The following is a 21,328-nucleotide window of genomic DNA, read 5'->3' as shown; positions in this document are numbered from 1 at the left end:
CGAGACACGATCAATACTAGAAGGAGGCGGATGATGGTTTGCTTCTTGTTTAATTCTTATTAATTGTTTTTTTAACGATTACTACTATTATTAGTCTATTGATTGATCTTCCAAGAGTCAAAGCGGCAAACTGCAGCTGGTTTATCCTCGCGTTTACCGTTGTGTTGCAGGACACGGACACTTTTTTTAATGGTGTTTTGCCGTGACGTAATTAAACATCCAAATCCACGATTAGCAACGTACCTCCGTCAATCTCAATCCGCAGCTGCATATTAATGCCATGAACGCAGGGTTGCAATACCACAATTACCCACCTGATCGAGTATCATCATCATAAACTCAGGGAGATATCCTCCAATCGCCGAAACAAAAGGCCGAGAGGATGAGCGGCGGTAGGCTGTCGCTACTGCTGGTCGTGTTAACGGCACTGATGACGTTGACGACGGTGAAGGCCGAGTACAATGTCGTGGACTACGGCGCGAGAACCGACGGCGCGGCGGACTCGGCGGGGGCGTTCCAGGCCGCGTGAGGCGCAGCGTGCAACGACACGGGGAGCTCCGGGTCCCGGCCGGTGCTGCGCGTGCCGGCGGGCAGGTTCCTGCTCAGCCGGGCCTACTTCAAGGGCCCCTGCCGGAGCGCCGGCGTGGTCGTGGCCATCGACCGCAACGGCACCGTCTTCGCACCGCCGACCGTGGACAGCAGGGCGTGGATCATGTTCCACCACGCCGACGGCCTGGCGCTCCGCGGTGGAACGTTGGACGGGCAGGGGCAGGAGTACTGGACGTGCAAGAAGTCCGGCAGGTGCACCGGGCAGGGCCCCACGGTGAGTAATGACATGACGTTTTCTTGGTTTTCTCTTTGCAATGCGATTGGGTTCAGTTTCCTTGTGACGGACGCCTTGCGTACATGCACCTGCAGACGCTGGACATTAGCCAGTCCAAGGGCGTCAGCGTGAAGCAGCTAACGCTGCTCAACAGCAAGAACGTCCACATGGCCATCTTCGACTCCACCGGCGTGACGGTCCAGGGCGTCAGGATGGTCGCGCCGGCCAATAGCCCCAACACCGATGGCATCCACGCCCAGCTCTCCCGCCACGTGACCATCCTCAACACCACGTTCAGCACCGGCGACGACTGCGTCTCCCTGGGGCCCGGCACCTCCGACGTGCTCATCAGGGACATCAAGTGCGGCCCGGGCCACGGCATCAGGTGCCACCTTCAGTTGCCAGTTCATGCATCATCCATTATTATGTTTGCTTGTGATTTCGTTTGCGCAGCGTTTGATAGCATTGGTTTTGTGTTTGCGTTGGATGGACGGTGGCAGCATCGGGAGCATGGGAGGGCAGCCCGGCGAGGAGGGGGTGAGGAACGTGACGGTGGAGAGGGCGGTGCTGACGGGCACGACGAACGGCCTGCGGATCAAGACGTGGGGGATGCCCAACCCAGGCTCCGTCACGGGCGTCTCCTTCTCGCAGGTCACGATGCACGGCGTGGCGAACCCCATCCTCGTGGACCAGAACTACTGCCCCCGCAGCCGCAAAGTCGATTGCCCGGGCAAGGTACGTACACTAAGAGATGCCACCATTGCGCAGCATCGATCTTCATCTCAAGCTCCGTACGCGTGAAGCCATCGGCTTCGACTGTATCACGAACTCTGTTGTTGTCTGTACATGCAGAGCTCGGGGGTGCAGATCAGCGACGTGTCGTACGAGGACATCGAGGGCACGTCGAGGACGCCCGTGGCCGTGAAGTTCGACTGCAGCGACACCAACCCCTGCAGCGGGATCAGGCTCAAGAACATCAGGCTGACGTATCGGCACAGGCGGCCGGCGCAGGCCAGGTGCCGGAACGCCGCCGGGTCCGTGTCCGGAGAGGTCACGCCGCCGAGCTGCTTCTGACGACCGAGCCGCCGGAGCGCCGTCCGGCCGTAGAAGCGTGCGCGTCTCCTCGATTCATTGGTTTCTGTAAATAATTCTCTTGCTTGATTGGTTCGTGAACTACTACTAACACCTTGCACAGTCGCGGGAGTGTGCAGTGCTACCAAATCCAAGGTTTTTTTGGAGGCGGGTAATGCTACCAAATCCATTAATCATTGCTTGGTGTATCTCAAAGCGATCCTTACATGTAGCCCAAAGTAGTGCTTAGTAATTTTAGCGGATTTGCTCATTCTCAATTGATTGAGAAATAGTTAAACCATAATTAACGACAACAATTTCCCGTGGTTGTTCTTGTGGATTTTATTTTTGAATTTTCTGTTTGTTTTTTTGTTTTGAGATATCGAATCTTTGTGTAAAATCATACGGTTATAATTTGTAAGCGTAGAGGGGCGGCAAGAAGCAACCGGAATAGCAAGCTAGTTCTTCTAGTGCATTTCACAAATACCTTGTCTGCATGCAGAAATCTGAACCATATAATAAAATCCACAAACACCAAGCTATGTAATGTCCACCAACAACATACACGCGAGAGCAGCTCACAAAAACATCAATATCCCAACATAAACGTCAATGTATCAAAAAATTCACGCATGTCATGCCTCCAATATCAACCCAATCAAACTATACTGGAACAACATGTCCGAATAGCAAACAAGCACTTAAAAAGTAACCAATATGACAAAAGAAACACCAAATCAAAGGATAGACAGCGAGCAACCCTCCACTGTAGCGATGAATCAAGTACAAGGCAGAGGTTCCAAATCTTCAATTTTAACACTCAAATTTGGATATATTTGTAGATCAAAAGGCCTCACTTCTCTCCCTACTCTAGAAACTCAATCGAGAATAGAAAAACTCCAAATCTCTATTCCCGAGCTTGGGAAGACAGTTTTGCCGAAAGCCACCTCAACTTGCTAGTACTCCCTCCGGTCCTTTTTACTCTGCATATTAGGTTTGTCCGAAGTCAATCTCATCCAACTTTGACCAAGTTTATATAAAAAATTATAGACATTCACATAACAACACCAATATCATTACATTCATCTTGGAATATATTTTCATACTATATTTATTAGATATTATAGATGCTAATAATTTCTAATATAAATTTGGTCAAACTTAGCAAAGTTTGACTTTCGGCAAATCCCATGTGCTCTACTCCAGCCTACAATATGTCTATCTGTTGTTCTGTAATGACCAAAATGGCTTCCAATGATGAAATAAGAGATGCACATTATCATATAACTTGATTGATATGTTTAACTAATTGAATTAGCATATCCGTTGAAATAAAGGAATGCAGCCCGGGCGAGTGTCGTCAAAAAATTAATTATGCTTAATTTAGCCAAAATCTTTTCAAAACCTTAGTATCTAAAACACCATGATTAGTTTGGGTGCAATGTATATTTAAAACTGTGGTAATGTAGAACCTCCATATTCAGTGTTGGCAATGAATAGTTCAGTCTGCCAAAACTAGTTTGGTTTATAAAAAGAGGCCAATACCTCTTTTTAAGATGCTGCGGAAAAAATACCTAAGGCATAAAGGTTTAAAAACTGTTATTTTAGAAAAAAATACTTTTTTTGCGAACCAACTTGTGGTTGGATGGTTAGAGGGACTGTGGTATCCCCAGCCCACCAGGGTTCAAATTCTGGTGCTCGACTTCGTAAATTTCAAGATGATATGCCGGTTCAGTCTTTCGGAGATGCTCATATGGGTAGGGTGTGTGTGTGTGCGTTCATAGAGGTGAGTGTATATGAGCGCTTGTGTCTGTACTGATGTTAAAAAAAATACTCTTTTTCAAATACCTAAGAAAAACGTCGGCACGGAAATACTTTAAAGGGTCCGTCTATGTTACATCTAGATGTGAGATAATATCTCACATCTAAGTATAGTGTCAGCATTATCTTATTATTTTATTGTTTGTCTTGTTTGTTTGATTTAGTTTCTCAAAGCCTCCCAAAAAAAAACATCTCGCCCCGCACGTCCCACCATATGTGTATCTAATAGCTAGCTAGTTGTGCACAATGCATGTGCGATGGCTGTAGCCTATGCATTGCTCGATGTACATGATGCAGTGCTCGATGTAGCTTATGCGTCCGGTAGCAAACTTTTACAAGTACGTCTCTGATCGCTAGCTTCTAATAGGCTAACAAGGATTTGTTGTTGTTTTTTTGCGTTATCACTTTTTTTTCGTTTTTTCACAAAAAATATTATTCATGAATTTACATAAATGCTTTCAAATTAGAATTTTTTTAATGAATAAAAAATTGTTTAAATATACGGTGAACAATCTTTTAACATACGATGACCATCTTCTGAATATACACTAACTTTTTGTACTATAAATTGAACATTTTTAATATACAGTGAGCTTTTTTATATATGATGAATTTTGCTAATTATACACAATGACCATTTCTTTAATATGCACTTAACATTTTTTAGTACACACTTAACCTCTTTTAATATACGATGAACTTTTTTAATATATGGTGAACATTTTTCTAATATGCACTAAATTATTTTAAAACTCATACTGAACAATTGATTGTACACTCAATAAATGTTCATGAAGTAGAAAAATATTCATGATATTCAAAATTTGTTCACAGATTAAAAAAATGTTCGCCGATTCACAAACTATGTTCACAAATTTCCGAAATATTCATATTTTGAAACAGATTTAGAAATTATAAAAAAGGTAAGGAAATGAAGAAAAAACAAGTAGAATTTTAAGAAACAAACAATGGTCCCTATTACAAGTCGAGAGTGGACTTGCAACTAGAAGAAAAAAATAATGGGCCTAGTTACGAGTCGAGGTTGGACTTACAACTGGAACAAGTACACGAAACTACGATGCCCATTGTGAATCGTGGGTGAATTTGCAGCTGGGATGGATACAAACAAACCAGTTGTGAGTGAGAGATTGGACTTGTAACTGGGACAATAACAAAACCATGACCCAAGTTACGAGTCAAGGGTGAACTTGCAACTGGGATGAAAACAAACTATGTCGTAGTTGAGAGTCGAGGATGGACTTACAACCGGGATAACTACACAAATACTACGATGCTAGCTGCAAGTCAAGGGTGCACTTGCAACTGGCAAAACAAATGACCCAGTTGCGAGTCAGAGGGTGGACTTGCAACAGGGACAACAACAAAAGTATAGGCCCAATTGCGAAGCGAGGGTGGACTTGCAACTGAGATAACTAGAAAACTACGAGTCAAGTTGCGAGTCAAGGGCGGACTTGCAATTGGGATGAAACAAACAACATGCCTAGTTGCAAGTCAAGAGTGGATTTACAACTGAGACAACTACACAAAACTACGATGTCTGTTGTGAATTGAGGGTGGACTTGCGACCGGGATAAAAACAAATGGCCCAGTTGCGGGTCAGAGATTGGACTTGCAACTAGGACAACGGCAAAATCATGCCCAAGTTGCGAGTCGAGGTGGACTTGCAACTGGTATGCAAACAAACAACGGCCTAGTTGTGAGTCGAGCATTGACTTTAACCGGAACAACACAAAATTACGATGCCAGTTGCGAGTTGAGGGTGCACTGCAATTAGCAAAACAAAAGGCCTAGCTGTGAGTCGGAGGAACAAGGACAACAAGAAAACTATGGGCTGAGTTGCGAGTCGAGAGTGGACTTGCAACTGGGACAACTACAAAACTGCAACCCCAGTTGCGAGTCAAGGGTGTACTTGCAACTGGGATGAAACAAACAATGGCCTAGCTACGAGTCAAGGGCGGACTTGCAATTGGGAACTACACAAAACTACTGTGCGAGTTGTGAGCCGAGGGTGTACTTGCATTTGGGAACAAAACAAACGGCCCAGTTGCGAGTCGAAGGCTGGACTTGCAACTGGGACAACAACAAAACCATGCTGAAGTTGCGAGTCGAGGCTGGACTTGCAACTAGGATGAAAACAAACTATGGTCTAGTTGCAAGTTGAGGACGTACTTGCAATGGGGACAACTACACAATACTATGATGCCATCTACGAGTCGAGGGTGCATGACAAAACAAACAACCGAGTTGTGAGTCGGAGGGTGGACTTGCAACAGTGACAACAACAAAACTATCGGCCTAGTTGCGATTCAGGAGTGGAACTGCAACAGAGACAATTACAAAACTACAAGCCCAGTCGCGAGTCAAGGGTGGACTTGCAACTGGGATGAAATAAAGAATAGGCCTAGTTGCAAGTCAAGGGTGGACTTGTAACTGGGACAACTACACAAAACTATGATACTATTTGCGAATCAAGGGTGGACTTGCATCTGGGACAAATGACAGACTACAAGCCCAGTTGCGAGTCGAGCGTGGATTTGCAACTGGGATAAAAACAAAACACATGCTCAGTTGCAAGTCGATGGTGGGCTTGCAACTGGGACAACTACGAGCTAGTTGTGAGTCAAGGGCGGACTTGCAACTGGCACAACTATGAATCTGCGAGCCCAGTTGCGATTAATGGGTCAAATTGCAATTGGGTTGAAACAAACCACGAGCCCAATTGCGAGTCAAGGGTGGACTTGCAATTATAATGAAAAACAAAAACATAGGCTCCAGTTGCGAGTCAAGGGTTGACTGTCAACTCAGACAACTATGAACCTAGTTGCGATTAGAGGGTGGACTTGCAAGTGTGAAAACTACGAGCCCCGTGGCGAGTCGAGGATCGACTTGCACCTAGGACAACTATGAAACTATGATCCCAGTAGCGAGTCAAGGGTCGACTTGCAACTAGGATGAGACAAATTACATGCCCAGTTGCGTGTTAATGATGAACCTGCAACTCGGACAACTACGAGCCCAGTTGCGAGTCAAGGGTGGACTTGCAACTGGGACAACTATGAAACTACAAGCCCAATTGCGAGTTAAGGATCGACTTGCAATTGGGATAAAACAAGTTATGAGCTAGTTGCAATCAAAAGGCAGACTTGCAACTAGTATGAAAAACAAAACACATGCTCTAGTTTGTGAGTAGAGAGCGGGCTTGCAACTTGGACAACTACAAGCCCAATTGTGAGTCGAGGGGGCTTGCACTTGGGACAACTACAAAACTATGAGCTTGTTGCGAATCAAGGGTTGACTTGCAACTGGGATAAACAAGTTATGGGCCTAGTTGCGAGTCAAGGGTGGACTTGCAGTTGGGATGAAAAACAAAAACACATGCTCTAGTTGCGGGTTGAGGGTGGGCTTGCAAGTCTGACCACTATGTGCCCAGTTGCTAGTCGAGGGTGGACTTGCACCTGGGACAACTACGAAACTACGAGCTCAGTTGTGAGTCAAGGGCCTACTTGCAACTAGGATGAGATAAACTACACGCCCAGTTGTGTGTCAATGGTGGACCTGCAACTTGGATAAAAAATAAAAACACATGCTCCAGTAAGGAGTCGAGGGTGGACTTGTATCTGGGACAACTACGAAACTACGAGCCAGTTGTGAGTCGAGGGTGGACTTGCACCTGGAACAACTACGAAACTATGAGCCCGGTTGCGAGTCTAGGGTCTACTTGCAACTAGGATGAGACAAACTACACGCCCAATTGTGTGTCAATGATGGACCTGCAACTTGGATGAAAAATAAAAACACATGCTCCAGCAAGGAGTCAAGGGTAGACTTGTATTTGGGATAACTAGGAAACTATGAGCCCAGTTGCGAGTCAAAGGTTGACTTGCAACTAGGATGAAACAAACTACAGTCCTAGTCGCATGTCAATGGTGGACCTACAACTGGGATGAGAAACAAATACACATGCTCCAGCAGTGAGTCGAGGATGGACTTGCACCTGGGACAACTACGAAACTACGATCCTAGTTGCTAGTTAATGGTCGACTTGTAACTAGAATGAAACAAACTACATGCCAGTCACATGTCAAGGATGGACCTATAACTAGGATGGAAAATAAATAACAGGGGTCAAAGGTCGGTTAATGAGAAGATGGGGGATAAGCTTCATGATCGAGACCCCCAAATGATGACATATATGGGCCCCTGTGAAAATAAATGCGGGATCATGATGACACAAAACAGACGAGACAAGAGGGCGCACGACAAAATAGAATAAGTTGACAGATGCGTGCATGATCGAGTTTGTGCGAACATTAAAGCAAACAAATCAAACAATTATAGACGTCAATGAGCTAAAACTCATCTAGATTAGATTTAGCAAATCTGAAAACAAAAAATCTAGTTACACTCCTATCTAGATACACGATCAAAACCAAAAAATAAAAGAAAACTGTGAATAGAAGGACACGTTGCCTTGCACAAAAAAACCATACACAAAACATAATAACGGCCCACTGAAAAATGTCATATCGGGTCTCACTGCTTCACGAAGGACAAACAGACAACACAGCGCAAAGACAAAGAACATCACTCAGAATCATGTGTATCTAATGATATACGAGTTAGATGAAACATTGTTAACCCTCATTTAGATAATAATTAGCAAACCGATCCGAAACGGGACCCCAGACCACATTACAAAAACGGCCAACAAAAGACGCACACACGAACAAGTCAACAAGCACCAAACACACGACGCGACACAGCGCATGCCAAAATAACCCACAATCAAGATTTGTAAGACATTTTAAGCGAACATATGACAGAGTAAAACCAAGTTCATTAACTTTAAACGGATAAAAATAAAAAATGGAAAAGATAGAAATATAAAATATAAATAAAACAAAAAATCATGAATTTAATATAATTCATGCTTTAAAACAAATAATGAAATAGAAAAAATAATAGAAAAAAGGAAAATAAAACAGAAACGAAAAAAACAAATACTGGGAATCAAATGGGAGCGTACAAGAAAATGAACTAGGACAAGGTGTAACACAGACTTGTGAATGGAAATGGAAAAAGGAACGGAACCTCGCACTAGCAACGATCCAGCATAGACCTGCTTGTGAAAACCAACAAGACCTCGCACTAGTAACGAGCACACAGGCAGCAAGCGAGACAACGCACTAGCAACGACCTGACAGGGAGACAACGCGCCGCGAGCGAGCACGACAACTAGACCATCACGTTATGCACAAATATTAAAGACAGATAATCTAACGGTTCTGGATTTAGATGTGAGATAGCTATTTCACATCTAGATGTGAAATAGCAAACCTGTTAAAAAAAACGTTGGTACGGTTCGAACCTGGTCTGATTGTTCACTTGGAAGAAAAAGGAATATCCGTTTATCCATACACATTCCTTTCGTTACGTGCGCTAGCCAAGCCACGTGCATGCATGATGCATGTACGGTTCAGAACCCCAACCGATCTGGCTGGCGATGGTCAAGATCCATGCGAGAGAAATTCCAATCCAATCCAATCCAGACGAAGCTAGCTAGGATGGATGCGCATCATGCTCCTGCAGCGGGGATTTTGCTGGGTTCGCTGACTCCGCCCGACGTCGATGCCGGCGCCGCCGCCGATCCTCCCGAGAGCTGCCTTCTTGACAGCAAGCCCTTCTTCGGCGAGCGCACAAACGCCACCACCGCCAGGTACCACACCACCGACCCGAACGACAAACACCGCGCCATGGCCATCCAGGCCACCTTGCGACTAAGTTTTTTTTACCGGAACCGGTACCTACTGGTGTGACATTCACCGTTGACGTTGTTTTAGAGATTCGAACCATTTTTTTAATGTATAAGAGACAGAATTGAAAATACATAGAATACATGTGGGTCCTTTGCATGCTATTGTCAGCTTTTGTCAGGAGAGAGAGAAAATATTCATAGAAGACCGGTTGCATGCATGATAAAATATTCCCTATCTCCCCATCAAAAGACTACCTTTTAATTTCATTGTGAAATTTTGGATGATAGATATCTTTTGAATGAAAACTCCAATTTTGAATATTTTTATATATTTGAATTCATTGCGAGAAGATCTTCAAAATAAGATCAATTATGGATACATTTGAACTAGTTTCAATTTCACTGATCTCACAAAACATATTTCACTCAAATTGGCAAACAAATTTCACTCATCTCCAAAAACCATTTCAGTCAATTCAAAACAATTCACTCATTTAAAAAAATACGAACTCACTCATTTCAATTGACAGATTTCATGCATTTAATTTTTTTTATTTCACCCATATCTTTAAGCTGATTTCATTCCTTCCAAAAACCGATTTACTTGTTTCATATAACATTCACTGCTTTAAAAAACACGCATGTTTAAAAACTGATTTCACTCATTTTAAGAATATAATTTCACTTATTTAAAAATATAATTTCACTCAAAAACTAACTTCACTCGCTACATTCATTTATGAATATAATTTCACTTATTCCAAAAACTTGCTTCAATCATTAAGAGACCGATTTCACTCGTTTTGCAAGGAAAATTATTTCAATCATTTGAAAATTTTGATTTCAATTATTTCTAAAAAGCATTCGCTTCATTAAACAGATTACACTCATCATAAAAATCAGTTTCAAACATTGAAATAGATAATTTCACATGACAATCAATATATTTCTTTTTTTTCAAGAATCTCATTTCTCACATTCACTAATTTCAGAAAACACATTTCACTCACTCAATTAAAAAACTATATTCAACTTGTTTAAAAAAATGATTAACCTAATTATGAAAGATAGGTTTCACTCATTTCACTAGTTCCAGAAAAACACATTACATTCACTAAGTTGAAATAACAATTTCACTTGTTTCAAAGATAGATTTCACTTATTTTTTAAACTGATTGGAAATAATCAGCTTAATATTTTTTAAATAACTAGTTTCATATTTTTTAAATAACAAGTTTCACATATTTTGCACTGAAATATGTTTCATATACACGAAAAAAAAACATTTCAAAAAAATGGTTTCACTCAATTCAAAGAACTTATTTCACTTTATTTCAAAAAACTGATTTCACTCATTTGAAACGTTGAAACTTAATCATGTTTAAATGTATTCAAGATTGATCTTGTTCTAAAGGTCTTGGCGCCATGAGTTCAAATATATAAAATATTTCTAAAATGGGATTATAGTTTTAGTGATATGAATGAATGAAATTGCTAAGGAGAAAATAAAAGGCAGGATTAGAGTTGTGGGGACAGACAGAAAAGTTACTGCATGCATGCGTACTTTACATTGGGAATAGTTTTTATTCTATTATTGACAGAGACCCCACTTATCCGACACAGATTGGACTATTAACAGAGATACATGAGATAGTTACCTCAATACAAAATGCTATACACATGCAGTGGGCCCCTAATGCACGAATCACAAAGTAAATATATGGTGGATGGTCCACCGATAGCTCCCGGCTCCGGTAAAAAGCACTTTGCGGGCCACCTTGTTCGTCGCCCGCCCGCCCCGCGTCTCCTACGTGCTCGCCTGGGCCACCGGCACCCACTTCACCGAGGAGCCTCTCGTCCTCTCCGCCCACGGCGGCCTCGTCCTCCTCACCATGGCCGTACGCATGAAGGTATGGCCGTTCCCAGAATACTACATCTAACAGCCCGGCGGCGCCGCCTGTGCCGCTCCGTCGCTCTATCTGATCCCGCAACCGAGCGGCACGCGCTTGGTCAACGAAATCTGTGCGGTCGGCCTCCTGTCTCATGGCGGCGGCGGAGCCTACCACGTCGCTGCACTAGCCATGCCGGAGAATGGAGAGTTCGACCTCTACGTCTTCAGCTCCGAGACGCGAGCCTGGACAGTCAAGAAGCCCGTCTTATCGTCACTGGCAGACGAAGCCGTCGACTTTGGCGACTACACACCGGGCAAGGCGATCGTGGTTGGCGGTGGCGGCGCCATGGCGTTCATCGACGTGTGGGACGGCATCCTTTTCTGCAGCAACGTACTTGACGGCGGCGAACACCCTGAGCTCCACTATATCCGGCTGCCATCTGCAGATCTCCCCCGGCCGGGCATCGACTACTGGCCGCAACCTCGCGACATCGCATTTGACTTGTCGGGCGACACAATCCGCATCAGGTTCGTCGAGGTGGTCTGCCCCTCCTCCTCCCCGGGTTGGTCCGTTTCCACCTGGACCACCACCACCACGGCCACGAGCCCTTGGCAGCAACTGGATGCCTGGCAAAAGGACTCCGTGCTCTATGATTATGAACTTTCAGTGGCCGACGGCGTCGACATTGACGCGCTGCTGCGGCCTGAGGCTTTGGAGTTGGACGACGAGCCGGCTTTTGGTCACCTCTTCGTGGATATGCCCATGTTGAGCTTGCACGAAAACAAGGTCGTCTGCCTCTTGGCCAAGCACCATCTTCCAGACAGTGAAGTGTGGGCGGTTGCTGTTGACATGGAGACGAAGAGGATAAAAGGAGTCAATCTTCTTCGGGGCGGAAGATGCACAAGGCTATTCTACAGCACCATCTCCGGCCATCTCAGTATGCATGACTGCTGCAGGTTCAGGTGAAAAGGCCACGAGCGCAGCCGTCAACTCTAGTGCTCCATGTGTTTTTTCTCTCCGGATTGCATGCCAGAGTCTTTGTTTGTGAGCAATGCTACACCTAGGTAAAATTACGTACAGATTTTACGTAACAGGCAACGTGTAGGATTGGGATTGGACGGAAGAGTGTGGCAGGGACCACACGGGTGAAAATCAGCAGGGCGATAGATTTGTTAGGTAGGTTAGGTAACGAGGTAAATACATCGGGAGTCTTCAAACTTGCACGCGACGGTCAGTTTACGGTCACATATCCCGTACATGTGCGTATCCGATGCTTGGCTGCCTGCTGTCAGCAACAGATGGCGCTCAGCGCGTCATGTTTTTGCACAAAACCCCATAGCCTTTTTTATTTGTGAAAAATTAACAACTGGTGGGTCCCACTTATCAGTATATAGCGAAATTTAAATACGAAGAAGTGTGTCGCCCAGTCTAGAACACACGCCTAAGGCGAGGACACAATCCGGCCAAGCCACTCCAACCCAATCCTGTGGATGTTTACATAGTATAACTTTGCTTTACTGTACTATAACGAAGGAGCTCGTGTAGCAGAAATGGGTTCCATTTTGTGCGGCCTATTTTGCATCTGCTCTCCTTTTTTTACAGATTAATAGATATGTAGTATGTAAATTATAATCTCAATAATAAAATGAATTTCAAATATTGTTCATTTATTATTTTAAAATAATATTTATGAATTGTAAAAGATATTTGCATAATTATAATACAAATATTTTTAAAATATTCATAATTGTAAAAACATTGTTTTCAAAATTTGTAGAATAACTTTAAAAATAATAATAATAATTTTAAAAATAGTAATAATTAAAAAATGTATGTATAGTTGCACCTGTTCGTTTTTTTGAAATTTTTGAAGCAGAAAACTTTGTTCATGTATTATTTTAAGATAATATTGTTAATTAAAAAAAATTGTGTCATAATAATATAAGTATTTTTATAATTACTATTCATAAATATTATTTTAATTATACAAGAATTTCAATAATTATACACACGTTTTTAAAATCTTATGTTTGTATAAGTAAAATATTCATAATATAAAATCTAAAGTCTTGTTATGAATATTTAATCGTGTCTAATATGTAAATTATATATTATTTTTGAATATAAATCATGATTAAAAATTATACACAAGTGAATATTCATAAATATTTAATAAATATTGTATTCATCATTCTGTATAATTTAAATATAAGCCACGAGTGTATAATTCTTTTTGTATTCATTATTTTTTTATTTAATAACATTTTAAATATCTGTATTAAATAAATATATTTTATGTAATACACAAGTTTATATTTCATAAACTGTTGACTCTACATTTTACGCAAGAACATGTGTCGAACATCGAATAAGTCACGTCATGTGCACGACACATATTTAGTTGATAATCCCGGACGTTTTCAGTATAAGTGAAATTGTATCTCATGTTAGACACGTAAATGTTCCTGTTGCAATGGTTGGGTCTTTCTTGTGCGTACCTGAGCTAGCTAGACCGAAGACCCACCACCAGCGCTTCTGTATTTCGCTCCTCCCTGGAGCGTATTTTTGGTACCAATGATGATTGTTTCTCTGCAAATAAACAAAGGCGAGGCTGTTTTAAGCAAGAACATGTCGCACCGAGTGCCATCTTGTCATTGACAGTGGGCCTTGCACACTCTGGCCTGCCAAGCAAGCATCGGATACGTCCGCGTACGGGATATGTGACCGTATTTGCACGCTCACGCAAGTTCGATAACCAAAATCACGTATTTTACAAGTTTGTGCACTAAACTGACCGTCGCGTGCAAGTTCTAAGACTCCCAATGTATTTACCTCTTACGTAACTCTTCGTACGTTGCTTTCGTAGGTGTAGTATTGTTTGTTTAATGAGGTAAATACACCACTAGTGCTTGAACTTGCCATGAATATGCACTTTGGTGCCTGAATTTGTAAAATACATTGAACTGGTTCCATAACTTGACATGGACGTGCATGTACAGTTCAAATGTCGTTTTTATACGTCCATGACGCTCACGAGGCACGTCAGGATGTAAGGGATAAGGCATGTGGCCTGGCTTTTTTGGAAAACCTCCTAAAATATTTTTTCCTTACAAAAAGGCCCTCAAAGAGAAACTCTTAAATTGAAACAAATATTAATCTATTTTTTTGAATTGGTTGGATTGCTTATCAGTTCAAATTTAGTGTCAAGAAAGGATTCATATACTTTATAAACATAAAGTTGAACAACATAAATTAAAAATATTTATTCCAGCAATATAGTGACATTGATTTGAACCTGCAACCAAGGGCTATATAGCGGCCTCACATACCACTCCAACCGACAACACCGAATGGCAAAATGATAAATTTAGCTTTATATCATAACGAGCCCGTGTGGCTAAAACGAACCACAATGTGGCTCAATTTTGAACAGGTTTGTTCTTTTTCATTTCATTTTTTAAAAATACGTAAGTTATTATCACGTTACAAACAATGTACATATGTTTAAAACAAATTACGTTAAAAATTTCATATAATTTCATCAAATACCTATGCAATAATTTAACATAAAAACACATAATAAAATTATGAATTAAGAATATATTTTATAATTTGAAAATGTTAGCTATTAATAAAATATGGAAGTAATTTTAGAAACGTTCATATATTTAAATAAATTCCCATATAAGTTTAAAATTTCCACTTTTCTAATAAACTATTTCTTTAGTATATCAATGTGTTCATGCTTTAGCAAAAAACTATGTTGTTTTGAAAAGTTTATATAGTATATAAGTTTGTGTGTTTTCTAAAAAAATACAAGTCTAGTCCGCCATTAGACTGCGGATCTTGACATAAATAATATTTTTTTGAAATACCCACATGAATAATACTGTAATCTTATTTTAATCATTCATAAATATTTTCAATTTTATGAATATGTTTTAAAATAACACTCAATTCTTTTTAAAATGACATGAATATTTTTGCATTCTTTTTAAATTATGTTTGTTATATAGTCATAAAAAGTACTTGTACTTTTGATACATGACAACTCATTGGTTGGAGTGACATCCGTGCCTGATCTACAAGCTTTGGTCCCATGTTCGGTCATAGATCTGATGCCGTTTTTTTGGATTATTAAATTCTCTTTATTTATTTTGTTCGGCCAAATGTTTATAAAGGTTATGAATCACTAAATATCAGCAAATGGGAAGTTGTCGAGTGGCTAGACGCACGCACTCGACTGGTACGTTGTTGGTTCGATCAAGCACACAAGTTGTAATTTTTATCTTATAGTTATACACCTAATTTTTATTTTATAATTTGTCAGTTTCTCCCTGAGGGCCTTATTGAAAGAAAACAATTTCAGAGGTTTTTTGCAAAAAAACCAGGCCACGCATCCTTGGCACCGACAGTGGGCCCCATGGCATGCTGGCGCGCCTCCTCAGCTTCGTGGACGTATACAAACACCATTTGAACTGTATATGCACGTCCATGCCAAGTTATAAAACCAGTTCAATGTATTTTGCAAATTCAGGCACTAAAATGCACATTCATGACAAGTTCTAGCATCACTGGTGTATTTACCTCTTGTTTAATCTATCTATCTATCTACGTACTATCTATACTACCCCTATAAAAGAAAGAAAGGGGCAGATCCAAATAACCAGAACCGTTTATCTAGCTGATCCAAGGGTCTAAAACATCTATGTGTTTAACGCAACAAGCCACTAATCAACCGATCTAATCCCCGTACCGCTCGTCATCATCAAACTATCCGCATGCCGCACCTGAACAAAAATAGAAACTGCCTGCACGCCTTCTGACCCCACCGCTCGCCGCTCCTCATCTGCAAGCGCTCCTCCTCTGCTTGCGCCATCTCGCCCACCACTCCTCTGCTAGCGCTGATCTCATTCACCTTCGCTCTGTCTCCATGGCTACCCGCCGTTCCTCCTTTTCTGCCAGACGAACGGCTACGCACGGTCAACCTCACACCCACCGCTGCTTCCCCACGGACGCGAGCGGATCGCTGCCGCCGTCGGCTGCTCTCCTCTTCTGCCGCACGGACGCGAATGCGGATCGCCCCGCCGCTTCTTCAATTCTACCACACGGACACAAGCGCGGGTCGGCTGCTGCCCCACGGATGCAAAAGCGGGCCGCCACCACCCGCCACATTGGGGCCCTCGCCGCCACGCGGGCGAACTTTGATCAGGTTTATTTTACCTTAACACCTAACATCAAGCCACCAGTTCGGTGTATCCTCATACTCTATATTTTTTGCAAGAACATGCAAGTCGAGGAGCAGCGAAGGAAATCTGGTTCCATGAAACACCATGGACGGGTATGCTTCATGTTCAGTTTTCAGTTCGGTCATTCAGTGTACTCATACTCATGTGATTTTCCTTTTCGTAAACCATTGCAAGCTTCATATTCAGTTTTCTGCTTGCTGCTTGACTGCTTCAAGTGTGTACAGATTGCATATATCAAGTTTCTTCAACTGTTCACGGACTATGGGATGTAGGTTTCAAGTGTGTACAGATTGCATGAATCAATTTTGACTTCCGAGAATTCTGAAGCCCGCTACTCAATTTGTAGTTGGCATTTTTTAATGGAATCGTTGTTTGGTTTCTTGAAACAACTACTCTGAACTAAAACATGCATTTCTAAAGACTGTTTCTGTAATTATTTTCTCACTACAAATGTACTATCTACTAGCTTTGCCACTTTGGAGATTAAACCGGGCCTTAACCACCTATTGTAATCGGAGAGGTGTTCGGAAGACTTGCTGATGCATGATTACACTTCTAGTTGCTACAGTAGTCACGCAGATGCAGGTTGGTGCATTGTTCTCTTCTTTCCCATTATATTTTCTTCATCCTTGTGCTTGTAAATTTGTAACTCAAGAGGTCACAAACTTTTGCAATCTGGAGGTGTCACTTTCAGACTGATACATATGCATGTAGCTGTTCATGAAGCATCATTTTACTAAAGTGTCAAATGTCTGATCTCTTATAAAGTTATAATCCACGGGCTTGATCCCAAGGCTGCGATGAGCTTATTAACATCGATGGTGTGTTAAATGTGATCATAAGGAACCTGGAAAAGGAGTATGTCTCTTAATGGACAACTTTCTATTTTGCATTGAACTTCGATTAATTATTTTACTGTACATTTTCCAAAATTCAAGGATTGGCTTCTTACTCATTACAAATGGTTCCAATCTTTGTTCTTAGTTTTAACAGTTACATAAAGAACAATTTTCAAATTCACTGACCTGTGCTTTGTGACATGTCTTCACTGTATGTTCATTATATATGCATGTAGCAATACTTCCTTTCAATCTCTTCATTTGTTCGTAAGCTAGATCGTGTGCCAAGTTGTATTTACTGGACACTTGCTACTCTTTTCCTTGTGCAATTATTCAGTCCTGGTTATATTTTGTTGTATTTCTAAGTTGCATAAATGGCTCGAAACACCAGGAGCTACTAAATCTTACCTGTACTGAATTTGTGCTGTTTTCTTATATCAAAATATGGTTCTCCTTCAAAGTATATTTTTCTCCTTCTACTGAATGTGCTTCTGGAAAAGGATCTCACTAGATCAACTAGAAGGAGAAGAGAGCAGCCAAAGAGAGGTTAAGAACAAGACGCATGCTTCAGATTAACTCCTATTCCTGGAACGATATGCTTTTGATGATTGAATTAGATAAAACAAGTATATATTTCTGAATATTAATGGATTCTAATAGTATGATTTTGATATGCAGAAGGATGATCTACCTTTTTGGGACTTCGTTTTGTGAATTAATGTGTTATCTTGAGCAAATATCTTACTATTTGTACAATGTTATAATTTGAACTTTTACTATTGATATAACATACTGTATGTCGAATGTTTCAATACATATATACTTGCGGCAACTACTAACTGAAATTTATTTTTCACCTACAAAATATATAGAATCTTCGTCCATGTTTTCTTGTCGATACCTGATTTACATGTCCATACAATATATAGAATCTTCGTCCATGTTTTCATGTCGATACCTGATTTACATGTCCATACAATTGGGCTGTTCGAGCTAACACATCAAGGTCTTACAATGCATCAAGGGCATCTAATAAAGTTTTTAGGTTTGTCCCTAGAACTATTATATCCAAACAAGATGGTTGCAGAACCATCAGAGCTGAACCTTCTAGGTAATTTTACATAATCAGCGGCTGGGCGCCCACAATCATCCATGATTTTGCGTCGAAGTGAGATAAGGTTTACTCATTTTCTTATATTTTGTTTCTCTTTTCTGTTTTGCTTGGTTGATTTTCAGTTATAGAGAAGAGTTAGAGTTGGATGAAGTATCAAACAATGGAATCAAATCATGCATGGAATTGTAAGTCAATCATATAAGCATAGGCATGTTTTCAGTTTTCCAATGTATAGTGGAAGTTATTTAAGCCGTTTGAAATAGCAATATGGAGTTTTTTCTATTGATGTTTGCCGTGAACGATGGGAATATATTCCCTTAAAAAAATCATGTGAATATATTTGAATGGTTTCATCTTCAAATAAGATCTCTATAGTAGCAATAATTTTAAATAAAAGATACCCCCTCTCTAAATAAATATAAGACATTTTAGATCACTAAAATTATATGTTCACATTTATACCAGTGTGAAAACTGAATAAGGATCAATTTTATTTTAAATACATGCATTTGCACGTACATGATTACTAGTAGTTAATACTACTCCCTCTGTTCCAAAATATAGTGCGCCCGCGCTTCCCGAGGTTCAACTTTGACCATAAATTTAACCTACGAGACCAACTGCGGCCGGAGAAAAAATTATATAGTTGAAAACTTCATTGAAATACGAATTCACTGATATAATTTTTGCTCCCGCCGCAATCGGTCTTGATAGTTAAATTTACGGTCAAAATTAAAGCACGTGGATAGAGAAAGCACTACATTATGGAATGGAGGGAGTATATAATGCTGAAGTTCTCAAAAAAAAACTACCTTAATCCGGGTCGGATTCAGACGAGAAAGGAAATCGCCGCTTGATATAGTCGCAAGCCCACCCCGCCGATCGAGTACGATAGATGGCTCCCACCGCCGGCGGCTGCACGCGGACGAGGACCGCCTCGGTGCCCTCCCCGACGATCTCCTCCTTGATATCCTGCGCCGCCTGGACACACGCACCGCGCTCGGCGCCGCGGCGCTCTCCAGGCGCTGGGCCGGCCTGGCCCGCGAGGTCCCCGTCCTGGACCTCAAGGTCACCGACAAACTGCCGCCGCGCTATCACCGGTGCTTCCGCCTCCGCGACGACGCTAGGGATTCGAAAATCAGCTCGACCTTGTCTGACAGGTGGCATCTAGAGGCTATCGCCGCCCGTTACGAGCGCCGCGCCATGCGATCCATGGTCCGCTCCGTCAAGAGCCTCCTGGCCAGCCAAGCTCGCCGGGGCGTGGAGAGGCTGTCGCTCGAGGTCTTCGCCTACAGCACCTCGTCCTCCATCAACCGCCTGGTCGTGGACGCCGTCGATTCCTGGGGCGTCCGGGATCTAGAGTTTGTTGCCACGCCGACAGGGCCGATCGCGTATCCGGAGCCGCCGGCCTACAGCTTCCCTCTTGGCCTCATCAGCAGGAAGCCCGGCCAGTCCCGACTGCGAAGCCTCAAGCTTGCCAGCTGCTTTCCCCCGCCGCTCCGGGGATTCAACGCGCTCACCATGCTCGTCTTGCGAGACTTGCCGGCTCCCACGCCGCCGGCCGCATACGAGGCAGTGGTCGCCGACTGCCCGCAGCTGCAAGTGCTACACCTCCTGTCATGCAAGCTCAAGATAAGAACCGGCAGGGTGGTCCTGGACGCGCCTGGATCGGAAATCAGGGAGCTTGTAGTCGACGGCGAGCACATGGTGGTCGAGATCCGGTCTCTCCCGAAGCCTGCACGGTTGCGTGCTGCTTTGCTCCCCCGCCGCCGTCCCGTGCCTTGCGCGCGTGAGCCTCGCCTGCTCGGTTGGCCGACTGGAAGGGGACAGTTTGGCTGCCCTAAACCGTTTCCATCGAGACTGCTTGATTCTGGTGCTCGTGCTCTTCTTCCGGTGCGCTATCACTGTGAAGGATCTCGTCTTCCGGTTCACTGGGCCAGAGATGTGGATCGTGCCGACGACTCCCTTCTCTGGAATAATGTCGTGCCTGAGAAGGCTGCTCGTCGCCGATGTGCCTTCCTCATGGGACGCCTCATGGCCACGCCTGCTCATCGAGGCAGCGCCGTTACTTGAGAGCATTTATGTCCATGTCTCCCATGGCGAAGACGAGCCGAGTCAGGAGGAGATACCGGGGGAGACCTCGGCTTCGCGCCATCACCATTTGAAGGAGCTGGTTGTCATTGGCTTCCAGAGGACGGAGAGACAGATGCGCCTTGTGAGGTTCGCCGTGGAGGCGTCCACGGCGCTGCGGCGTGTCGCTCTGCTCAAGCATGGACGCGTCGAGGACAGGGGGCCCTGCTGCGACTGGGAGGTGGTGAGCCAGCAGACGGCGTGGTGCGACGAGGAGAGACTCGCCGTTCTCGATGGCATCGGCTGTTCGACGGGACGGATCCAAGTGGTGCTCAGTTGAATTGAGCCCTATGATGTTGGACTTGGAGAATTGAAGGTGGGTTGCTGTAGTTCTTCTGGCTCCCCAATTCAACAATTTATTTGTATGCCATGTGTGTGAACTAAAATGTTACATTCAGTTATTTGGTGCTGCTGCTTTGTAGTATCTGAACTTGCTGAACAATGATGTGTCATGCAATATTGTAGAAGGACAAGATATGGGCTGTGCAATCTCGATGTATTGATCGGTGCACCAGACACGTATATATAAGTACAGAGGTGGACCACAACCTCAACTATACAAAGGAAACAGAAGGTGGGCCCTACACACAAATATACACGTACACAATATACT

General features: G+C 42.8%; 2 pseudogenes; both read left to right on the top strand.

The window, feature by feature from the left end:
- Positions 1-382: 382 nt before the first annotated feature.
- Positions 383-1,897, top strand: LOC119289070 (annotated as a pseudogene).
- Positions 1,898-9,300: 7,403 nt separating this feature from the next.
- On the top strand, positions 9,301-20,995 carry LOC119283616 (annotated as a pseudogene).
- Positions 20,996-21,328: the final 333 nt, after the last annotated feature.

Source organism: Triticum dicoccoides, chromosome 4A, assembly GCF_002162155.2.
Source record: "Triticum dicoccoides isolate Atlit2015 ecotype Zavitan chromosome 4A, WEW_v2.0, whole genome shotgun sequence".
NCBI lineage: Eukaryota > Viridiplantae > Streptophyta > Magnoliopsida > Poales > Poaceae > Triticum > Triticum dicoccoides.
This window is presented reverse-complemented; position numbering and strand designations above follow the sequence as displayed.